This window comes from Passer domesticus, chromosome 15 (assembly GCF_036417665.1).
Source record: "Passer domesticus isolate bPasDom1 chromosome 15, bPasDom1.hap1, whole genome shotgun sequence".
NCBI classification, from domain to species: Eukaryota; Metazoa; Chordata; class Aves; order Passeriformes; family Passeridae; genus Passer; species Passer domesticus.
This window is the reverse complement of record NC_087488.1, coordinates 6,271,344-6,292,676: the sequence shown is the minus strand read 5'-3', so window position 1 is coordinate 6,292,676 and position 21,333 is coordinate 6,271,344. Positions and strand designations below refer to the sequence as shown.

General features: G+C 43.4%; 2 long non-coding RNA genes across 3 annotated transcripts in view; both read left to right on the top strand.

Annotated features, from left to right (window-relative positions):
• LOC135281282 (uncharacterized) overlaps window positions 1-21,333 on the top strand; it is a 173,941-nt gene that overhangs the window by 120,833 nt on the left and 31,775 nt on the right. The window contains exon 12 of the long non-coding RNA XR_010347977.1: window positions 7,951-8,151. This is a non-coding gene — a long non-coding RNA (uncharacterized LOC135281282). The remainder of the gene's footprint in view (window positions 1-7,950; window positions 8,152-21,333) is intronic.
• LOC135281491 (uncharacterized) lies at window positions 15,094-19,345 on the top strand. Of its 2 annotated transcripts, none has more exons than XR_010348110.1 (4): window positions 15,094-15,422; window positions 15,562-15,674; window positions 17,230-17,336; window positions 17,826-19,345. It is a non-coding gene; the product is annotated as an uncharacterized LOC135281491 (long non-coding RNA). The 2 variants fall into 2 exon arrangements; XR_010348111.1 differs by having other exon boundaries at window positions 15,097-15,422; window positions 17,230-17,286.

The following is a 21,333-nucleotide window of genomic DNA, read 5'->3' as shown; positions in this document are numbered from 1 at the left end:
ATCTCTTCTTGGAAATTCCTTGGATCATTAATCACTTATTGTTACTTCCCTGTACCAAAGACTATTCAAAAAACTATAAATGCATTCTGGAGTCAGGCTTCATCAAGACTTCTCATCATCAGTTCTCTGCATCAGAAGAGAAGCTTGTACCCAGGGCTAGATCAATTGCTGTTATGAACTTTGAAAAGGGTAGCTGAATGCTATAGCCTTCATTAAGTTTTGATAAATGAATTCACTTCAGGTTTGTATCCCAAACACGATACTTTGGCTTGACTAACTCAAGAATAAATGCCATGTATTGGAATTTTCAGGATGAGAAAATCTTACCTGGAAGGTGGGAAGGAAACACAGGTGTTATTTAGATATTTAAATGTATTTATTTTAATGCTAAAGCTGACAATTCATGACATGTCTGTGCTCATTCTATTTCCTAGTTCCTAAAATCAGCTCCCCTCTCTCACCGATTTGGGATTAAGGGTACGGTGTATAAATTGTTACATGACACCCTGCTGGATAATTAAACAGCTGCTTTGCACAGAGCTCCCTCATTCTCCGACAAAGCAGATGTTTCATCTTTCTGCTGATTTCCAGTGTTCCTCAGTAAGATACAGTGTACATCAGCGTTACTCACAGCTTTGATCTGTCTGAGCTGCCTAAGCGCGGATCAGAGCCCAGTGCTCGGCTGGGAGTGCAGCAGGGGCAGTGAGCACTCACCCCATCCAGTGAGTGCCCACCAGCACATCCCAGAGTGCCCATCAACACATCCCAGAGTGCCCATCACCCCAATGAATGAGTGCCCACCAGCACATCCCAATGAATGAGTGCCCATCACCCCATCCCAGTGAATGCCATCACCCTATCCCAGTGAGTGCCCACCAGCACATCCCAGAGTGCCCAGAGTGCCCATCATTCCATCCTAATGAGTGCTCATCAGCCCATCCCAGTGAGTGCCCACCAGCACATCCCAATGAATTAGTGCCCATCAGCACATCCCAGTGAGTGCCCACCAGCACATCCCAGTGAGTGCCCATCAGCACATCCCAATGAATTAGTGCCCACCAGCACATCCCAGTGAGTGCCCACCAGCATATCCCAGAGTGCCCATCAGCCCATCCCAGTGAGTGCCCACCAGCATAACCCAGAGTGCCCACCAGCACATCCCAGAGTGCCCATCAGCCCATCCCAGTGAGTGCCCACCAGCACACCCCACCGGGCCAGAGCAGCCCGAGCAGCTGCCCCCGCCTGACTCCGCCGTTCCAGGTGTCAGACACGGTGCCAGCATTTGCATTCCAATAGCTGCGGGTGGGAGCACAGCCTTACAGGAGGAGCAGGAGCAAGAGGGATGCACGAGTGGGAGTCGCCTTTTGCCTCCTTCCTGCAACTGGCAGTGACAACCTGAGCTGCTCAGCTCCTTCCTGAGCCCTCAGCAGCATCCTCTCAGCACACTGGGTGGGTGTGGGTGTGTGTGTCAGCAGGGGAACGAGAATCTCTCCTGTATTTACCTTCTGTGCTGTCAGAAGCACCAAGCAAATCCCAAGTGGTAGATGAGCTGAATAAAACAATGCATCAGGTCAAGTGGTATACACTGCTCATCAAGCTGGAAGGATATTCCTGCATCATTGTCTTCTGCCCTTTGTTATCACTTGATTTAAAAAAGACTGTGTGCACAGAGCTGCAGTGGGCAGGTGCATCCCTCCAGGTAAAGCCTTCCTGCCCTGCCCTGCTCCTGGGCTCTCCTGGCTGATGCTGGAGCTGCTTCCCAGGGCAGCTCCTGAAAGCCTGTGATGAAAAGAGGAATATTACAAATATTGGGAATTATATTGAGAAATATTATATTATAAATATTGGGAAGTGATGGCCAGGGTGTCCCAAGGAAGTGTGTGTGTGTATTAGTCAAGCCAGGCAGCCAGACCCCATCCTCAGTCTTTATTCAAACACTGATTTCCAAAGGCCTGTACTTCCTCAGACACATATTTCCATTTTATTTTGTTCTTTGCTAGGATAAATTTCATACAATGTGGAGATTTTTGGACTTGCAGATTTTTTAATTGGCCCTGCTAGGATGTACATGATGTTCTTATTCCTAATTTACGTTATACATATTTATACACATTTCCAGTGTATTTATAATGGGAATAAAGTTTATACTTCAATCCATACTTACTCCCAGATGGGAAAATGCCCATGAACTTCTTATTCAGGGGATAAATGGGTATTGTAGTACATGGTCCATATTCTGCATTGTTATATACAGATTCAGCTCCCCAGATCCTTCAAATTGCCTCTTTGAAAGTGAGTGAGGGAAATGTGCCAAATTCAGAGCCTGGCTCAGAGTCTGGCTTATTTTCTAGAGATGTTGAATATTCCAAGGCTTACACAGTATATTTCAATGATATAGAAGAAAAAAACTGCCTTAGCAAGCCTCTCTTCACAGAGACAACAATTTAAAATTATTGTGTAACATGCCCTTTTCTCCATCACATGGTCCTCATTTTGTTCACCATTATTTTTAATGGACCAATTTTCTCTCTTCCTTTTCATCCACTTAGTCCTTATTATTATTATCATCATCAAATTCTTTGTGGGCTGCCAGCATTTGATATTTCATTTCACTGATTTAATTATCTCTGTGGCTTGTTATGGGCCTGATTATTTTTAGAGATGTCCAAATCCTCCTCTTTACCAAAATGCTTACATGCAAATCTGTTTGCTCACTGTTTATATGGTGTTTGGCACTTGGGCCCTTTTGTACCTTGCATTTGCTCCAGGGGGCGTTTTAGGCTGATCAGATTTTACAGCTTCACCCACTGAACATGGGCAGACAGGTAACACAACAGGGCCTTCCCATGTGCAGGTAAAAGGATGTTACACTGGTTTGAATAATCTGATTTTGTCTTCTGAGCATCATCACCATCTCTGGAAACTTGGACAAAGGATAAAAGAAGCCACTCTGAGCTAAGGGGATTTTTGCTGTCATCTCTGCTGTAGATTAAACAGTTCCTTGCATGGGCTGCTAAGATTTTCTGCCCGACACGACGCTCTAGGAATGACACAAAAGGAATCCTCACTGGTATCACACTGTGAAAGCTCCTGCTGCAGCTTTCATTGTGTTTTTCCAGGCAGCTCCCCCAAACCATTGCCCTTTATGCTCCATCTTTATGTGATCCAGAATATTTGACTCATCCCTCAGCTACACCCCAGTGGCTGGCCCCTCAATTCTCATTCCTCCAGCAAACCAGGCCAGCCATGTGCTGTCAGAAAAGATCTTATAGATGCTGGTCTTTGAGAACCTCAGCCCATCTTCTGCATTGTGCTGACTGGCCTCCTGTAATTGCAATTACTTCAGGAATAATGATAGACATACACATGGACACACTGTAATTTTGTGAGATTCTTGGATCTATTATAATCAAGATAAATAACTGCTTCTAATAGATTTGACTAAAGAAAGTAATTGATATTTAAATGGTTAATTCATTGTATGTTAATTAAGTTCTCAATAGGTGAGAACATTTTAATGGAAAGTAACTCAGTAAGCATATTTTTAATAATTATTATTTGCCTAAAAGGGATCTGATGCAGAAGTCATGTAATGACAAGCTCTAATTGATGTTTTTAAAGTATATTTATTATGGATAAATAGTTACTTTATTGCACGTATCTCTTTCCCTCATATGCACAAGTTCCCAGCTGGAGGCCCTGTTCTGTTTTATTTTAGTCTGTTCTTTTCTGCTTTGGAAAATTCTCTCGCTTGTGCTTGTAAAATAATCTCAGTCACTGCAGCACAAAGCAGGATGTGAGCAGAGGCAGGGAGCTGCTGGCTTCTCCAGAAAAAGTTCTAGTTTTAACTTCAATTGACTGTTCAGCTTTGGGTTTTGTGATGGTAGTGGGTGCAAGGCCAACAAAATTCTGTTTTCTACACAGTTAGGCTTGGACTGTGACCCAGAGAAACCCTTGGAAGCTCCAGAGATGGAAACCAAAGTAACAGGGCAGGGTATCTTTTTTGTAGACATCCTCACAACTCCCAAATCACAGAGATGCACAGGTGGTCCCTATTGTGCCACATCTCAGAAGAGAAAGTTTGTAATTGGGGTCCTTTTGGATACCTGGACATTGCCCCCGTGGTGATGGCACGTGAGCAGAGCAGGAAACTCCTACAGCAGAGACCTTCTGCCTGGGGAGTGTGCAAAGTGCCAGGCCTGGGGTAAAATGATTGTGCAGAAAGAAAGGATAAAGTCATTGTTGGACATTGTTAACAATTGTTAATAACTTTATTTGCCATGAAGGAATGAGGAATGGGAACTGGACAGTTGGACGGGATGTGCTTTAGTCCATGCAGCAGTGTCCCAGCCATGTTTAATCAAATATCCTGGGAGGAGTTTGAATTGGGAACAAGTAGTATCAGATTTAAGGGGGCTGGGGGAGTAGACAGCTGATGTTCTTTCCTGGCAAAAATACGATGAGAAAGTCTGTACTGACCTTTCCTTAGCACTCACTTGCTGTTATCTTCACACATCTTCACCTCTCTGTGATTTGCTGGCATCTTTGGCATCACTGGGCAGTGACTGTTCTTATTTATTTGTGAATTGAAAGAGAGGTCCTCTGAGACTAAAATGAGCAGTGGACAGGAAATGAATCTGTTGGTAGCACTGGTAGGGTGGGGATAGCCTTTAAAATGTCACTGCACTTGCCTGGATCTCTTTTTTTCCCCATCCATAGGATGGAGTTAACTATGCACATTTCCTTCATGAAAACCATTTAGTATTTTCTGTTGAAAAAGCCTATATCTGTTATAAGTGTTAATCATTTTTGTCACTCAGGCACTGATTTAGTAATTTCTGGAGTACTCCCACATGTTGAAAATCACACCTATCTTAAGGACGAGAATATTAGATCCCAGTAAAGAACTGGGCTAATTTGACAATGACATATTTTTCTAGGATAATGCCTCAGATAGATCTTATATAAGAAAATGAATTGCACTTATATCTAGAAAGAACTATGGATCATATGATTTTACCTGTTTAAATCCAGCACTCCTGCATTTATGGAAGGAATTTGTGTATGTTTGTGGTAGGATTTCCACAGAGACATTGCATCCTGCTCTTCTGTTGGTCCTTTGTACCAATGATTAATCAACTGTTTACTATGTAAAAATTCTTGTTTCCTGGATTTTTTTCCTTTTTTTTTTTTTCAGGAAAAATAGCTAAATTACTGAGGAGGTTTTCTTTTTCTCTTTTTTTGTTTCAAGATATGAGTTTCAGATCGGGGGGTGGTTGACCTAAAAGTTAACAAGCCGTGAGTCTTACAGCTTCTTGTTTCCTGTTGCTGAAAGGAGATGCCCATAATTATTTAATTAAGCAAGTTGTTGAGGTAGGTCCTTAGGGATTTAATCTGATGAAGATGGTGCTTATTCAATAAAGAACAAACCCTTTAATATCAGTACCATCCCAATGAGTTATCCAGCTTGACTTTTGAATAGTCACTATGAACTGGAAAGAAGAAATCGTGGAGTGTCAACAGAGCAAGCTTGAATGCTACTGTCATAATCTGCCTATACTCATACATCAAAATTAATCTTTAATCCATGTGTGGGCTTTGAAGGGTGTATTCAAAAGGTCCACCTTCAGTCCAGGCTTTATTAAGTGGTAAAGAAACATCTGATGGTCTCAGAATAGCAGGCAGTGAGCAGAAATCCACCTTAGGACCAGAGTGAGGAACCAGTGGGCAAAATGTGACACTCAGACCAGTGGATATGGCCTAGATTGTCAGAGTAAAAAACCCAGTAAGGCCAGATTTGAAGAGGCAGTAAATAACTTTCATGCAACCAGCTAACAGAGCTAGAAAAAAAAATGGATACACTTCCAGATGTGGAAGTACTTGTGCGGGGCTGGCAAAAAAGAAACTTCAAGTCTGGACCAGTCTGTGAACAAATTACCCCAGTGTTTAACTTCTAATAATTAGCTCAATAATTAGGTGGGAAAAACATTAACTCCTTAGCCATAAAGGAGCATCTGGGGATGCCAAAGTAGGTCATTAGCTAATAAGCCCCTACAGGGCTGGAGAGGGCTGTTGGGAAAGGGCAGTGGGAAAGCTCTACCACCAAACCTCTGCCTCTCCTGGCTCCTGGTTTTACTGCCTGGGAGAGTGCTGAGTTTCAGTTCCCAGGTATTTGATTAATCTTCTTTGGGGAGACTGCTAGATTAGGAATTAGAGAATTAATTGGCAGACCTTCAGCTAATTGTAAGCAAGAAAGCAATCTCTGATAACCACAGTGGAGATCGATTAATTCAGAAATCTCATCCCAGAAGATGAAGAACACTTTTCCCCTTCCTCTCAGCTGCAGCTTCCTCCTTCAAGTGTTAGGGAAGAAACTATAAACTTGTTTGAATCACAAGCAAAACTGTATGCTGCCCCCAAAAAGGGGAAAGAAAGTATATTTAATGCTTATACATTATATAACACATAAGCATATATCATTTAAAAGTACATTAGCAACCTGACTTATTTCCTCATTTTGGACATGATGCATTAAAAGGAAAAATGCCACTACTGCAGTTTTCTTCTTACATAAAGCAGATTTGTGTCCACAGTGGTCAGGTCTGGTGCACTGGAGCAGCAAATCCTGCTTGCCAAGGAGTAGATTTCTTTGCTTTTCTTTGAAGGCCATTGCCAAAGGTTCTTGGGCAGTGTGGCCCAGCAGGTAAAGGTGGCACAAAGGGAGCCTGGTGGATTCTGCCCACAGCTTCTTTGTCTTGAACAAAGGGGAGGCTTGTGGTAAGCAGGCAAAGGTTTTGCAGAGATTTGTTAATGCAGGCAGGCAGTGCACACATCCACCCTGCTCTTGATTTACATATCTCTGAAATATCCTTAGAAAGCAGGGGAAGTAAAAAATGTGTCATGGAAGGTCTGCTTTGGCAGCTGAAAGCCAACTCCTCTTGTACAAAGATTAATCAAAAAGGTCTGTTGAGGTTGATTTGCAGTCTCTTACAGCCTGGCCCCTGGAGCAGTAGTTGATGAGAGGTGCTGTGGAGGAGCTGCCTTGTAAGGAGATGGTCAGGGAGATGAACTACATACAAAGTGCAGGAAAGTTAAATTTCAGCTGCTAAATCTAGGAAATTTCCTGGTATACAAGATATTATATTTAATGGGATTTACTATTTATACACATTTTTTTCAGGCCACTTCCATGTATTAGAAAACACCTTGCAAAACATTTTCCAAATCACTCTCCAAAGAAAATTTTTACCCATTTTTTCTGATGCTTCAGGGTTGGCTGCATCTCACAGTACTGCAGAAAAGAAAGAATTTGCAGCTTTTGTGGGTGTTGAAAGTACAAGTACATATTCAGAAATGATCATCACTAGGAGAGTTTCAACTGTAATTTACTTTTAATTTTGACCTTTGGTGTGAATCTAACTCAAGATTTTTTCTAAGAGCTGTGCACCTCCTGTGAGGCCCCATCTGTATCCTGATCCAGAGAAAGGGCTGTAACTCTTCACCAAAGGTCCTTTGGTTCCTTTGGGCATGACAAGGCTCAGTGCTATTCCTCCATGAGGAGAGCAGGCTCTGGGTCACTTCAGTGACAGGGGGTCATTAAATTTAAATAAGTATTAATTTTTTAATGGGTGATGGAGGGCTCAGGGCCCTCCTGGGAGCTGAACACCCCTTCCATCATGTCCATCCTCAGGACATGCTGCTCCTGCTCACAGCAGGGGAAGTCCCAAAGGGGATGGCACGTCTCCATGGGTTCCTCTTTTTCTGGGGCTCCAGACAAGCACTGCTGGCCGTCGTCAGCACACCTGAGCTGGGAGCTGCTCTGTGGCTGCTGCCAGACTCCTGAGCCCATGCCTTGGGATCCTTGCACAAATGTTGCTCAGGCGTTGTGAGAGATAATAATAGATGAGTCCTACAGAAATAAAGCTAATACTGAGGCTGCTTTCTTTCCAGTAGGCTTTTGGATTTCAATTTTATGGCACAGCAGCTCTGCAGGGACGAAGACACTTTTCCCCAGGCTGCCCCTGCCAGGTGTCTGCAGCAGGGGGAAGGAGCCAGGGCTGTGGCCAGGAGCACCATGGGTGGTGGTGAACTGAGCAGGGAGAAGATCACAGCTCCTCTAACAGGTCACATATTTAGCACGGAAGCTTTGTGGTAAGTCAGATCTCCTATTATTGTTTTATCATATATTTTGAGCTTCATATTTAATTCAGGTCAAATCTAAACTACTAAAGAGAACTGTTATGCAGCACGCATATCGGATAAATGAAGTGTGGGTTTAGCACAGCTCTGACCTAGTTACTTCATGCAATGTTTTCTAAAAGCAAAAATTGAAATCTTTTATCTGAACACAAAATGAGTCTTTGTTCCCCTGCCTATTGCAGCACTTTGCATATATTTGGTTTCAAAGACTGATGAAATTGGCCATTCTGAATCTTTCACAGGTATCATAAAGGCTTGTCTTTGCTGGTAACCCAACCCAAGAGTGTTTTGGCAAAAAGAATATAAGATGGCAATCAGAGGTACACAGAGTGATCCTGACACATCAGATGGCAGAAAGACAAGACCAGACTTGATAAACATTAATAAAACATTAAAAATAGCTAGATGTTTTTAAAAAGAGTAATTCTATTTTTGTTACTGTTCTCAAAAGTAAAAAAGAAGATATTTGCAGGAAAGAAGAGGCAAACCAAAGATGCCAAGACATTTGAGGTTCACAAAATACAGATGTGTTTTTTTTAATCTTCCTGAAATAAATACATACTTTCTACCATCCATAGCTCTATAAATATTTTTAGTCTGGGAGAAAAAGAGAACACAGATAATAAAATTTTGTTTAATTTCTTTAAATTTCAATTTGCTAGTTATTTTAAAAAATAGATCTGTTCTGATTTATTAATAAATCTATAAAATAGCTACTGGGGGTTATGTTTGCAATCAAACATGGGTTTTAGTAATTAATTTTCATTATATTTGATTTTATAAATCCTCACAGGTTCTGGTTATGATTAAAATGGGAAAAGTAGATGTGGAATGAAAATGATGAAAACCAAAATGCAATGTTCTGCATCCAACCCCCAACTGAGTTATTGAAAAAATTAATATTTATTTAAACCCCTGATTTTAGAGAAATAGCTGGGTTTGTTATTAAAAATGATGACAAATTGTCACCTAGGCTGTTTTAGTGAGTGCTACAGAGCAGTTCTGGGGCAGATCCACCACGACAGCTCAGAGCTGCTGATCACTGCTTGGCAGAGAAATGCTGATATTCCAATGGACTGGTTTGAGAGACACTGGGGGATTTGTAACCCTTCAAGATGCCCAGCAGCTGCCCTCAGAAGAGATATAAATGGGAGCTGGGATGGGTGCTGATGAGGTGATGAGGGTTCCATCATTCCCATTAGGGGATGATCCCATTAGGGGTTCTGCATTGATGGCAGGATCACCTGTGCCTCTGCAGGACAGCACTGGGTGCCAGTGGAATTTAATGCTTCCTACAGCTTCCATTCCAAGCCTTCTGCTTGGCCAGGATCTCTCTCCTTTTTCGTTTCTTTTTTTCTTGCCACTTTCTTGCATTTCTGTTTTGTATTCCCTGCTTCTTGCTGACATCCTTGAAAATGTAACTCTTGTTAATCCAGTGTGCGAAGCTCTCAAACCTGAAATTACACCATGGTTCCTCTCTTTGATCTATTATTTATCAGGAAGGCTTCTGAAAGCAATGATCAGTGTTCGACATAAAGACTGGATGGCTCACAAGGCAGCACAGTTCAGACAGGCACCAGCTCAGGAAAGCTGCAGTGGCAGAACAGCAGCGTTACAAGTGAAAGAGAGAAAAGCAGGCTGTGGGAAGTGTAAAGTGCAGGAGCTCTGCCCTGGCTTGGCCCTCATCTGCTGGATGTGGGAGGGGCTCATTGGTTTAACTCTGAAAACTGAAGGGAGAAACAAACAAAATATCCCATTAATGGGAATATATTAATATTTAAGTCAGTAGTGCAGGGTTATTTGTGTGGTGAAGTCAACTTCCTCCAGATTTACCTGCTCCCTGAAACTTTAGGTAAGGGGGACAAAAATAGCTCATGAAGAACTGGTGCCTGTGCTAATGTAGACTGGGCCTGGCACTTTCAAAGGCGTGGTCTGATGAGAAAGATCAGGAGCCTGCCTTGGATGGTTTATCATGGTTCCTGGATCTCTCTTATTTCCAGCAAAAGAACCAAAATATAGCTGTGGCCACCACCCTTTATTCCTCACCTCCGGCTCCATCACCTGCTCTCAAGGACAGTAACAGAGCTTGGAGGAGAATTCTCCGAAGTATTGTCCTTGCCTGAACTTTCTTCCTTGTGTATGGAGCTATGAAACCTCAAGCTAACCAACAGCAACCAGAGATGAGCAAAATATTGGATGAGTGATTCATCACTCAAAACAACTGTCTCCAGTTCCTTGCCTTACCAAGCTGCCCTTAGACTTTGCTGCCATTATTCCTTCTCCTCTTGAACAAGGCAGAGCTCTGCAGAGAATACACAAATTCCCAAGAAGCCTCTTCAAATCCAGTTTTATTTGAACATTAAAACTCAGTAGAACCCAGGTTGTCTGAAATACTTTTCCTTGGCTCCATCCTCATACTTCTTTCAGTAACTCAGAGGCATGTCCAGCTTGGATATGGAGAGGAAATAATGAGTAAGACCAGACTGAGGGACTACTCCATTGAGATTCTATTTCTGCTTCTAGCATTCATGGCTAATACTGAGAAATTAGTCAAGTTGGATTTTTACACTTCATGTGTGATTATGCTGGGCATAATTCTGCTGTCACTCATGCAAAAATAAATACTGAAACTAATGGAGTTATATGAAAATAAAACTGATGTAAATGAGAAGAGAATTGGCCCCCCTGTGGATATGAGATCAGATTACTACCATACTCTTATTTATCCTAAAACTCCTCTGTACCTCTGACAGTCAAAAGTGGTTTTTAATTGGTGGAACAGTGATAGCCACTCCTTTTAAGATGCCTTTGTGCTTTGTGAGCAGTGGCTTTATCCTGAGTGTGAATGGAATTCCCTGTTACCAGAGGAATGTGGGAGTGTGGATGCTCCCGTGTCTCCCTGCACTGCTGCCCTCCTGCCTCAGGGCAAGCACCTGCACCCGGGCCCTGCTCCACGTGCTGTCCAGCCTGGTTCTGCAGGAACCTGCAGTGAGAGGTGTTCCCTTTCCCGAGGGGAGTGTCTGCAATCCTGTGTCCATGATCCAGCACGCAGCAGGAGGGCAGCGTGTGGCCAGGCTGGACCTAGAGCAAGAACTGGGGCCAAACCAGAGTTACTGCACTGCTCAGGGCACACACCCAGGAGCTGCCAGCCCACAGGGTTTGCTGTGTCCCAGCCTGCTCAGAGCCAGCTGGAGGGGAAATGCAGAGCAGGAAAGAGGCTCTTGCTGGACCCCCAGGAGACTCAGGGACAAGAGAGTGACAGGGACAATTCTGTAATTGTTCCTTTGATATTTCTTGGCAAGAAAATATATAACCAGATTTCATTTAAGCTCTTGCAAATCCTTCTTCACTTTGGTTCTGTGTATAATACCATCAAACTTTGGGTAACATGCTGCTATGATGACCCTTGAAATTTAATGCCAAGATGAACTCTGAGATAAGGAAACTAGAGATGCTGACACCTTAGCAGGGTCTGAATGCAGAGCTGAAAGAATTCTGTCTCCTTGAGGGGCAGCCCCAGAAGGAGCAGCAGGTTGGATGACAGTCATGGTGTTTCCCTAGGGAGGATCACACAGATGTTTTGTGTTTGGTGTATTGGGACCCCATCCTTGACCTGAACACAAATTAAGAGGAGTGAAAGTGTGTTTTGTTGTTCTGTCACCTCAGGGCACCTTTGTAACCCCGTGGGATCACAGGAGTGGATAACTCAGGTGAACAGCTGGGAGATGTGCTGCAGCTCCAGGTGATTTATCTGCACGGGACAGCTCCCACTGCTTCAGGGTTACCTCCAATAAACACTGGCATTTTTAAATGCTGGGCATCAAAATTGCTCAAGTATGAGATAGGCAGCAAAAAATGAAAATTGGATAAACACATTAGCACGTGACTCTGCAGAGGCTTGAAGCATAATTAGCTGTAGTGTTTTAGTGATCTCTTTACAGAGTATATAGAAAAAGCAGCATGTTTACACACCGAGTTCAGCATTAGGAGCTCTGCTGTGGTTTGTTCTCTGGAAATGCAGTGCTGCAGCCTCCGATTTTATAATCTATTGACTCAACTCATGGACTGTCAAGTATGTCTCAAGATTATCCGTGTTTGGATGTCAGATTATATTTTTCGGGAACACAGCTTCTATTCACTCTTAACTCTGCTGATGATTTTCCCAGGTTTGTGCCATATGCTACGTGTCACAGATGAGTATTTTGCTGTCTGAAAATGTGACAACTCTGTATCCAATTTAATAGTTCTGTCATGTCAGCATTGTCATTAGTGCTGAATTACAATACTGGTACTTAAGCACCAGATTATGGCATCCGATATTTGTTAATATAATAAACAACAAGGGCAGACATTTTAAGAAGAGTCAGTAATATTTTAAAAACATAAATCAATCAACAAAGTCATAAAGGCTGATTTAGTGACTAATTAAACAAAGTTTGCTGAATGGTTATGCCTACCTAGATAAGCTGCAGTTTTATGCATCTGTCTCACTGTGGGTTTTATGCATAATTCACACACACTGACAAAACTCAGATGCAAAAAACATGTAGACAATATATTTAATGAACAGTTTTAAGAGCTTGAAGATTAAAAACAGCAGAAGATTTGTAAACTCATATTCAGAGCAGATGCAGATGTATTGTTGTGAACAAATTCTATATGAGCTCGCTCTCTAATATAGGTTATGCAAAATAGATATAATGTGCAGTACTCTGCAAGGTTAATATTGATCAATTCTTTTGAAACCACATTCTTGTCCTGCTGAAAGTAAACACCCTGCTTAGATTCAGAAGTACAGAGAAAATAAGTGGGTAGTTAGATAAGTGATATGCAAACCACAGCCTTTTAAACTCTGGAGTCAAATAAATGTGAACTGCTGAATGATAGCAGTCATTTAGTGCTACCATTTCCCTGGTATAATATCACCAACCCATCAAAGCAGTGAAATTTAAATCCCTTTAAAATGGGGATTATTTATGTGCCTTAAATGACATACTTTATTGGATTAGAAATACAATTCCAAATTAGGACTTGATTTGAACAATAATTGCAAGTTCCTTATTATTGGAATGGCAGCCTTGTTTTTCTGCTGTTTTGCTTCCAACTTTTTTTCCTCTCTCTATTTTTATAAGCATTTCTCTTTTAACACATTTTCAGTTCTTGAAGAAAGAGTTAAGGGAAAGAGTTTCAATCAGCTGGTGGGAATTTGTGTTTTTTATCCTTTTGAACTTTGTAACCCAAAGCCAATCATGAGCAGCCAGAGCTCTTTCTGTTTATTTCCATACTGTGATTTTTAACCAGACCTAAACATTTAACTCATGTGAGTGAATGTTTTCTTATGGAAGCAGCTCTTGTGACATGTTCAAGTTATGAACTTTGCTTTTACCTTTGTTTGGGATGATTTATCTGCCTGTTCTCACAGGCTGCTGGGGGATGCCCAGCCTCTTCCTTCATGGCAATGTTGTGTTGATTAGAAAAGCTGCAACAAATGGAGAAATCTTCCACATGGCCTTTGTCTCACTGCCTTTGACATGGCTCTTCCCTAACATTGCAATGAAATCTAAATATTAGTTCACTCTTCAGGTTTTCAGGCCATGCTCAGCACTGTAACCAGCTTTATCTGAGCAAACCACCCCGATGGAATGTGGGAATGGGGAAGGGAAGAAGAACAGGGAAGCAGAATCAGCGCTGGTGCTGCTGCTGTCTCCTCTCTGCTGGGCAGCTGAGGGATGAGGTTATTGATTCAGTCTGGAGCCATCTGACATTTCACGTGAGTCAGAGCAGGAGCTGGCAGCCCAGTGGGACAAGAGATTTGCAATTAGCAAATATTTTAATGTGCACTGGCACGTCCTTTAATCAGCTGCTCTCCCAGCCTTTTCCTGTTTACTTTTCTGTGAATAAGGTTTGTTCTTGTGAGAAGGTTTCTCTGAGCAGATTTCTCTGCTGGCAGAAGGGGATGGAGCAGCAGTGTGTGTCTGTGTTCAAAGCTCAAGGACACAGCTACAAACCTTGCACCTCCCAGGCAAACCCTCTTCTCCTTACAGAGTGTCCAGACCCAGGCAAGTGCAGGGGACAGGACTCTGTGACTGAGACAGCCCCAGCTTTGGAGGGACTGAGTGGCACTAAAGAGTCTCTTGTGAGGAAGATGTGAGCAGGACAATGTGAATCTCCTCAACCTCGTCTCTGCTTCATTTGTTGGTATATCAGTTTTCAAAGTATTTGGTGAAGTGAAATATTTCTCTAAATCAAATCTACTTCTGCATAGTTCACAGAGAATAAAACATCTGTGTAGTACAATAGAACAACTTGTAGCTAGCTGAAAATTATAAACTTGCAATCTTGAATTAAACAATATCCCACTTCCTATAAACTGTGTGGTTGAGGGAAAATAATGCTGCTTTTTTCTGGCCTCCTCTAACCCCACACTGCAGGGATCAATCCCAAGAGGGGATAATGGAGGCATAAGAGAGCAGTGGCCTATCTCCATGAGTTACCTTTCCTGGACATTTCTTCCACTGGGGCTTCACGGTCCTGGCAAAAGCAAAATTTCTGCCCATTTCACTTTCCTGTGTGGCTCGTTAGGCTGCTGCTTTCCCTGTACCAGGACAGGCTGCACACTGTATTGATTAGGCTGCCTGCTTTCCCTTTCAGTGGCATCCTTCATTTGAATATCTATCTGTTTTGCTGAATCAGCTGTGTATTGAAATGCTGGAGGGTTCAGCTGCTCCTCTGTTTGAGCTGCATATTTGGTTTAATCCTCTTGTGATTTTTTGCTTGCTCATCTGGCTACTACTTTAGCCAAGTAATTCTGGGGGGTGGAGGGGTTGCACTGCCAATTTCATTTCTGACTGGGAAACATATTCTGTAAAATGAGTTCAGTAATTCACAGTTGCAACTGCATATTGTTGGAGTTAAATGCTTTTTAAAAGAAAAATATAAGATTTATTTAATTTCCAGTGTTGGCAACCCAGTGTTGGGAATACTGGAAGAGTTCCCACCTGGAAGTTAATAATAAATAATCAGGAACACAACCTAAAGCTGGGAGGGGTGAGGAGGGGCTTGGAGGTTGTGTCAATCTAAACTGAGATTTAAGAGGATCTGCTCATTGTCTCTCTTCAGCACCTGTGGAAGTTGGGAAGGCAAGCACACAGGTAATCATATGTCAAGCAAGCAGTGTATTCCCATGGCAGTAACTTCCCTCAGAACTGAAGCCGGGGTCACAGGTAGATCATTGTATTTATTTATTTTCTATGGATATAGATCCCAGATTTTAGGGGATGCTTTACAGTGCAGAAATGCCAGCTGCCCCAAGCCCCAGTTGATTGTAGCTGCAGGAATCACTGCTCCAACATCATCTTTCAGGCATCAAGCTCCTGTCTGAGACCTTTCAAATGCTGCAGAAGATGCTTCCTGCCCTAGAAAAATTAGCTCATCTCTCAGGAGGGACCAGACTGCAAATTGTAGCACACAAACTGGTGAGTGATAGCCCAGACCTTGGGACAAGAGTGAGCTCCATTGCCAGCAAAGGCTGATGCTGCACCTCAACACTGGTGGCAGTGTCCTTCATCTTCCTCATCTTCTCCTTTTTGGACATCAGGAAATGCCTGAAGGCACCTGAAATCAGCACTGGATTCTGCAAATCTTTGATGCAGCTCTCGCTCCAGGGACAGCCAGGGCTTCTGTATGGAGCACAGCTACAGGGAACATCTCCTGGGCACATTAGGCTGGCTATGAAATATGGATACACTTAGTGTACTGCTCCTAAAGCTGCTTTCATGTCTGCCTTGTCTCCAGTTGCTCATCATGCAGACTCACCTAGAAAGTGCCTGAAGCCACAGATGAAACAGGGAGCTGCCAGACTAGAAGGGGAGTCAGCAGCAGAGCTGCCAAAGGACAGCACCCACAGCCGGCCTTGGGCTGAAAGAGCCTCTCCTGCTCCTGCAGCAGGGGGGACCTGGGGTGCCAGCTGTGCCCAGGCAGAGGGGCTGGCACAGCCCAGCCCTCTCCTGGGCTGCTCACAGGGCACAGGAGTGGCTGCCTGCAGACGGGGGCTCCTGGCAGGAGCAGCAGCTCACAGGAGTGGTTTTAACCTGCCTGCTGCACCCTCTGCCCTTTCTGCAGTGGGCAGGCAACAACAATTTGCAGGAGCTCTCTTGCTGACCCAGTGGCATAACTCCCAACACTTCTGCTCTCTAAGAGAAAGGGTTGTGTCAGTAGTGCCCCTGGGGGTCAGGAATGGTGGCTAGAGGTGTGGTCCCCATTTCAGTTCTTTTCCATGCTTTTTTTTTTTTTTGCTCTGAACACAGTTTTTGGTCTGTATATATAACCAGAGCCCTGTAGGACTTTCCTTAATATTTTACAGCTTCTAATTATCACTTGATATTATGGTACTGTTTCTGCCAAATCATTTACTTGCAGTATTTTGGAAATGGACATGATAAGAGAGAAGTGTTATCAGCAAACCTTGTGTTTTTTCAGTAGAACTAAGCAAGATTGTTAGCTGGAAAAAAATACTTCTGGGAGATTCCCAGAAAAAAGCTTTTTGGATACTCCTCGTGCCTAAAGGATTATGGTGCAGACTGAGGACTGCACTGGTAATTCAGTAGAATTTATTTCAGTGTCTGCACCTGCCTCTTCTGTTCAAGGAGAGGCAAGTCAGGGAAATTATTACTAGAAATTCTGTGATCCTCTTCATCTAGGTTCTGCATTTAACAGGGAAATTAAAACTCAAAACAATGCAAAACTCAAAACTCAAAACATCAGCAACTGGAGAAAATGGCAAAGTTGCAGTAAAGTCTAGCAAGAGACAGATGTTCAGTGCTGGTGAGCAGAATGTGCACAAATGATGTTTACAGCCCTGTCTCAGGAGCCAGCTCTAGCAGCCCTTAACAGCCCAGGGAGGATCCCCTGCAGTTCCTTACCATTATATCCCTTTCAAAAACGTGGCAGCTTTTGTGCCCGTGTTTCTATTTACTAAATACATTTTCTGATACTTCAATACTGCTGCATTTTAAAAGCTTCCTCCCCCAGGGCCCAGGGCAGTGCTGGTGCAGGAGGAGCTGGCTGTGCTGAGGAGATAAAGGCTGGGTAAAGGCTGGTTAAAGACTGGATTGAGAGTGGATGGAGGCTGGATGGAGGTGGGATAAAGGCTGGATGATGGAGGCTGGGTAAAGGCTGGATGGAGGTGGGATGGAGGCTGGATGGAGGTGGGATAAAGACTGGATGAAGGAGGCTGGGTGGAGGTGGGATGGAGGCTGGGTAAAGACTGGATGGAGGTGGGATGGAGGCTGGATAAGGGCAGGATGGAGGCTGGGTAAGGCACGATGGAGGCTGTGGCGGGGAAGGCACTGGGGCTGCCTGGCACTGTCGCTGTCCCTGTGCCCAGCCCAGCTTTGCCTTGAGCAGCATCCCCGGAGATTAGAGCAGCTGCAATCAGCCTGCGGAGCCCTCTGCTCCCTGGAGCTCAGCTCCAGCCAGCGCTGGCCCCACCGTGACCTTGCTCTGCTGAAACGACATTGGCCTGAAGGACTTTTAATTTTCTCTCTCCTTCCCCCCCTCCCCTTTTCTTTATTCCTTTCCCCCTCCCTGCCACCCCCCTCCTTTTTTTTTTTTTTTTTTTTTTTTAGCGTATTTTGGACCGCTGTGGATTAGAGTCTCCGCTGTAAAGGAGAGGGGCTCAAACGTTCTCAGTGTCATCAGTTCAAGTGTAAGCGATGCCTCGGAGCCTGAGCTGAGCAACCGTGCCATCCTCCGGCTGGGATGCGCAGCACCGGGAGCTCTGCGGGCACCGGGAGCCCCAGCAGCTCCTGCTGCAGGCTCCGAGCCGCCCCGATCCCGCACGGATTTGTGGCTATCACAGGAAGCTTCCCTCTGAGAAATTTCCTATCCGCTGCCGGAATTTATTTTTTGGAATCAAAACCGCGGAAGGAAAATAAATCTGGAGGGAAAGGCTATTATTGCAGTTCATGAGCTGATATTTTATCTGAAAGCAAGAGAGATAAAGAAAAGCATTAGGAAAAAGTCACCCAGGGAAGCTGGAGCTGGCCTCGGCAAACACTGCCAAATATTTGCAGGAGAATTCTGCAGATCACCAACTGCTTAGATCTACAATCTCCCAGGGCAGGAATTAAAACACGGGTTGGATGATCACTCTCATATAATTTTATTTCTTGGGCCCAGCCAGCTACCTAGAGAAAGAGGTAAAACTGAACAAAAACTGTACATAAAGCATGAACTGAACCCAAAGTGATCCTGCAAGGCTATGAAGTCTCTTCTCTGAAGACAGAGGTGCTTTTTGTTCTTATACTGGAATAAGTGCAAGAGTGTTGGGATGCTTTTGCACCCATATATTTGGTATAGAACCATTGCCTTGGCCCAACATGAAATAAAAGGCCCAATTTCTCCCCTCTTAGTTACCCTACATATTTCACTGTTGGTATCATGGTTATTGTTAGCCAAGATTTGTTGCTTGTTTTTGTCCGAAAACTGTCAACTTTCATCAGCCCAAACTCTGCTTTTTGCTCTGTCTAGGGGCTTCTTTCGAGGCAGCTAATGAAGGGAAGAAAGCCTATCTTCAGGATATCAGATCTTTTAAATAGGGGTTAGCACCTCTGTTTCATGATTTTCTATCAGAGAGAGTCTGAGATCTGCTCCTTTGGAAAAATAATTTCTTACGGACCAGAGCAAGACAGTAAGTTCAACTAACAAAATGAAAGCTTGAAGCCTGCAACCTGACTGGTGTACACAATTTCTCTTCTTCTGCAAGGTTAAATTCACAAAATGCATAAAACCTGGAAACTGGTCCCTCTTTTGCCTCAAAACCTCTCCTTCAGGGATCTGCAGCCCATCTGAGAGCCCAAGAGCCCAGGGATGTTTGTGGCAGCCCCTTGCTGGGACTGCCCAGGAACCAGGAGACAGTGGTGGGTTTACAGACAACTTGCATCATGCAACTCATTATTGAAGCCCACAAGAGTAAACTGGGAAGTTTCCAATGGAAATGAGCTAGTTTCCTATGAATATTAATCCTTCACAAGGTATGGATGATAATTACTGTAATCCAAGAGGATATTCTTAGAAGATATTGCATCTCCAGGGTGAAAAGGTCTCAGCTGTGACACTGAATCCTAACAGTATCATGTTTGATTTACCAGTGATCATTAAGGTTTACATCAAAGGTCAGGAATAACTCTGCTATTTGTAAGCTGAGAAAAAGGTATAAACACTTTAATTTATTGCCCTGTCACTGTCAATTCACTTGGTATTCACTGTGATAGCACTGCTGTTAATGAATGTATTTGGTAATAGTGTGGATGTCATAGATATTTATGCTCTCATCTCTTTCAGTGGCTCAGCAGGTAAGGCAAGTCAGGAGCTTTGCCATTTCACATTTATAAATTAAAGAGGAAAAAGAAATAATATTTTATCTCAAAGAAGTACTTAACAAATATCTATCACATTCAGCTATACCAAAGAGAGATCTATCTTATCACAGAAAAATCAGTACTGCAAAGAAAGTGATAAGTGTCTGGGATTGCTGGAAGCCCAAGAGGAAAGTTTTCCATGGCTTTGAGAGGAAAGAGGTCAGACTCTGTTCAAAACATGAAGATTAGCTGATATACAAATGTAACTAATAAATAAGGTAATAAAAACATTTTTAAAATTATTTCTTTAAGTTCTGTGTATGAGCAAGACTTAAGTCACGAATGGGAAAAAATACCCTTGGATATGTTTCAAATCCTGAATCAACAAGGAAAGGAACCAGCAAAGGAACCATAACCTTTGCACAGTGGAGAAATGTATGCCTGAATGGAGCTTATAAAAAAATAATCTCTTAAATATAAGTTAACCTTGATTTTTGAGGAGTCAGATGGCACATGTGCACTTTTCACTGACTCTGCATTAATGTGATTTTCCACATATTTTAAAATGAAACACAAATACTTTGTAATAACTTTGCATACATTTTTAGCCTGCTCTCTTCAGATCACCCAGTGGTGTCTCAAAACCTGGATATTTTTCAGTGAAGGTCAGCAGAAGCCTGACCATTGCTCCCAAAGGCTCTGACACCCAGATTATAACAAAGTCATTCATTTTGTTGTCCAGTCATAACCCACTTCATAATATTAATACAGATAAACAGCAAATGCCTTCCCCATTCTGAAATATTGCCTTGGAGCAGGAGGCCCTGCACTCCTGGGCTCATGAGATCATTATGGAGCAGCTGCTGACAGTTTGTGCATGACATCCTAAAGGAATGCCTGGAAAATGTTTATACACCTTGGCCACTGCTATTGCTTTATTATCCTGCAATAAAACATTCTTACTCATATTCGAAGAGCAAATGCTGATCAGACAGTTCTATTGATGTGAATTTTCATATATTTTGATGATGGTAGTCCTGCTCTATTAATGCTTTGGGTCCAGCTCAACAGAACTCGGCAGGAGGAGGAAATAATTGACAACAAGTACAGTTTAAAAACCTCTGTTCTGACCCAAGCCACCTTATCCATAAATCAGGATCCTGCACTTTCAAACCCTGGGGTGCTACAAGTGGGCTAATGAGTCCCTGCCATTCCCAAGGCTTCCTGGACCCCAGGGAGCCCTGGTGTGCCCAGGGACAGGAGGATGGGCTCTCATCCTCTCCAAGCCTCCCAGGGACAGGAGGATGGGCTCTCATCCTCTCCAAGCCTCCCAGGGACAGGAGGATGGGCTCTTATCCTCTCCAAGCCTCCCAGGGACAGGAGGATGGGCTCTCATCCTCTCCAAGCCCTCCCAGGCCTCTTTTGCACAGCTGCCTGTCATTGCTGCAATCACCTCATCCCAGCCTCTGTGCACTGATTCCATTTGGGAAGGGCAGGCTGGCAGGATGTGTGCAGCCTGAGGACTGCTGGGGCCAGGGCTGTGCTGCCCTCTTGCACATCACTAGTGGGACCGGGCCCAAAAACCCAACATTTTTGTAGGGAGAGGTAGATAGGAAACCTAATTTCTCTTCTTTTTTTTTTTTTCAGAGCCTCTCAGTGCTTTCTTCTGAAAAGATCATTAGTTTGCTATGCAGTAATTTGTTCCATAGATTAATTTTATGCTTTGATTACGAAAACTTAAATGTTTCCTTGAAGCCTTTTGCAATGTTTGGCC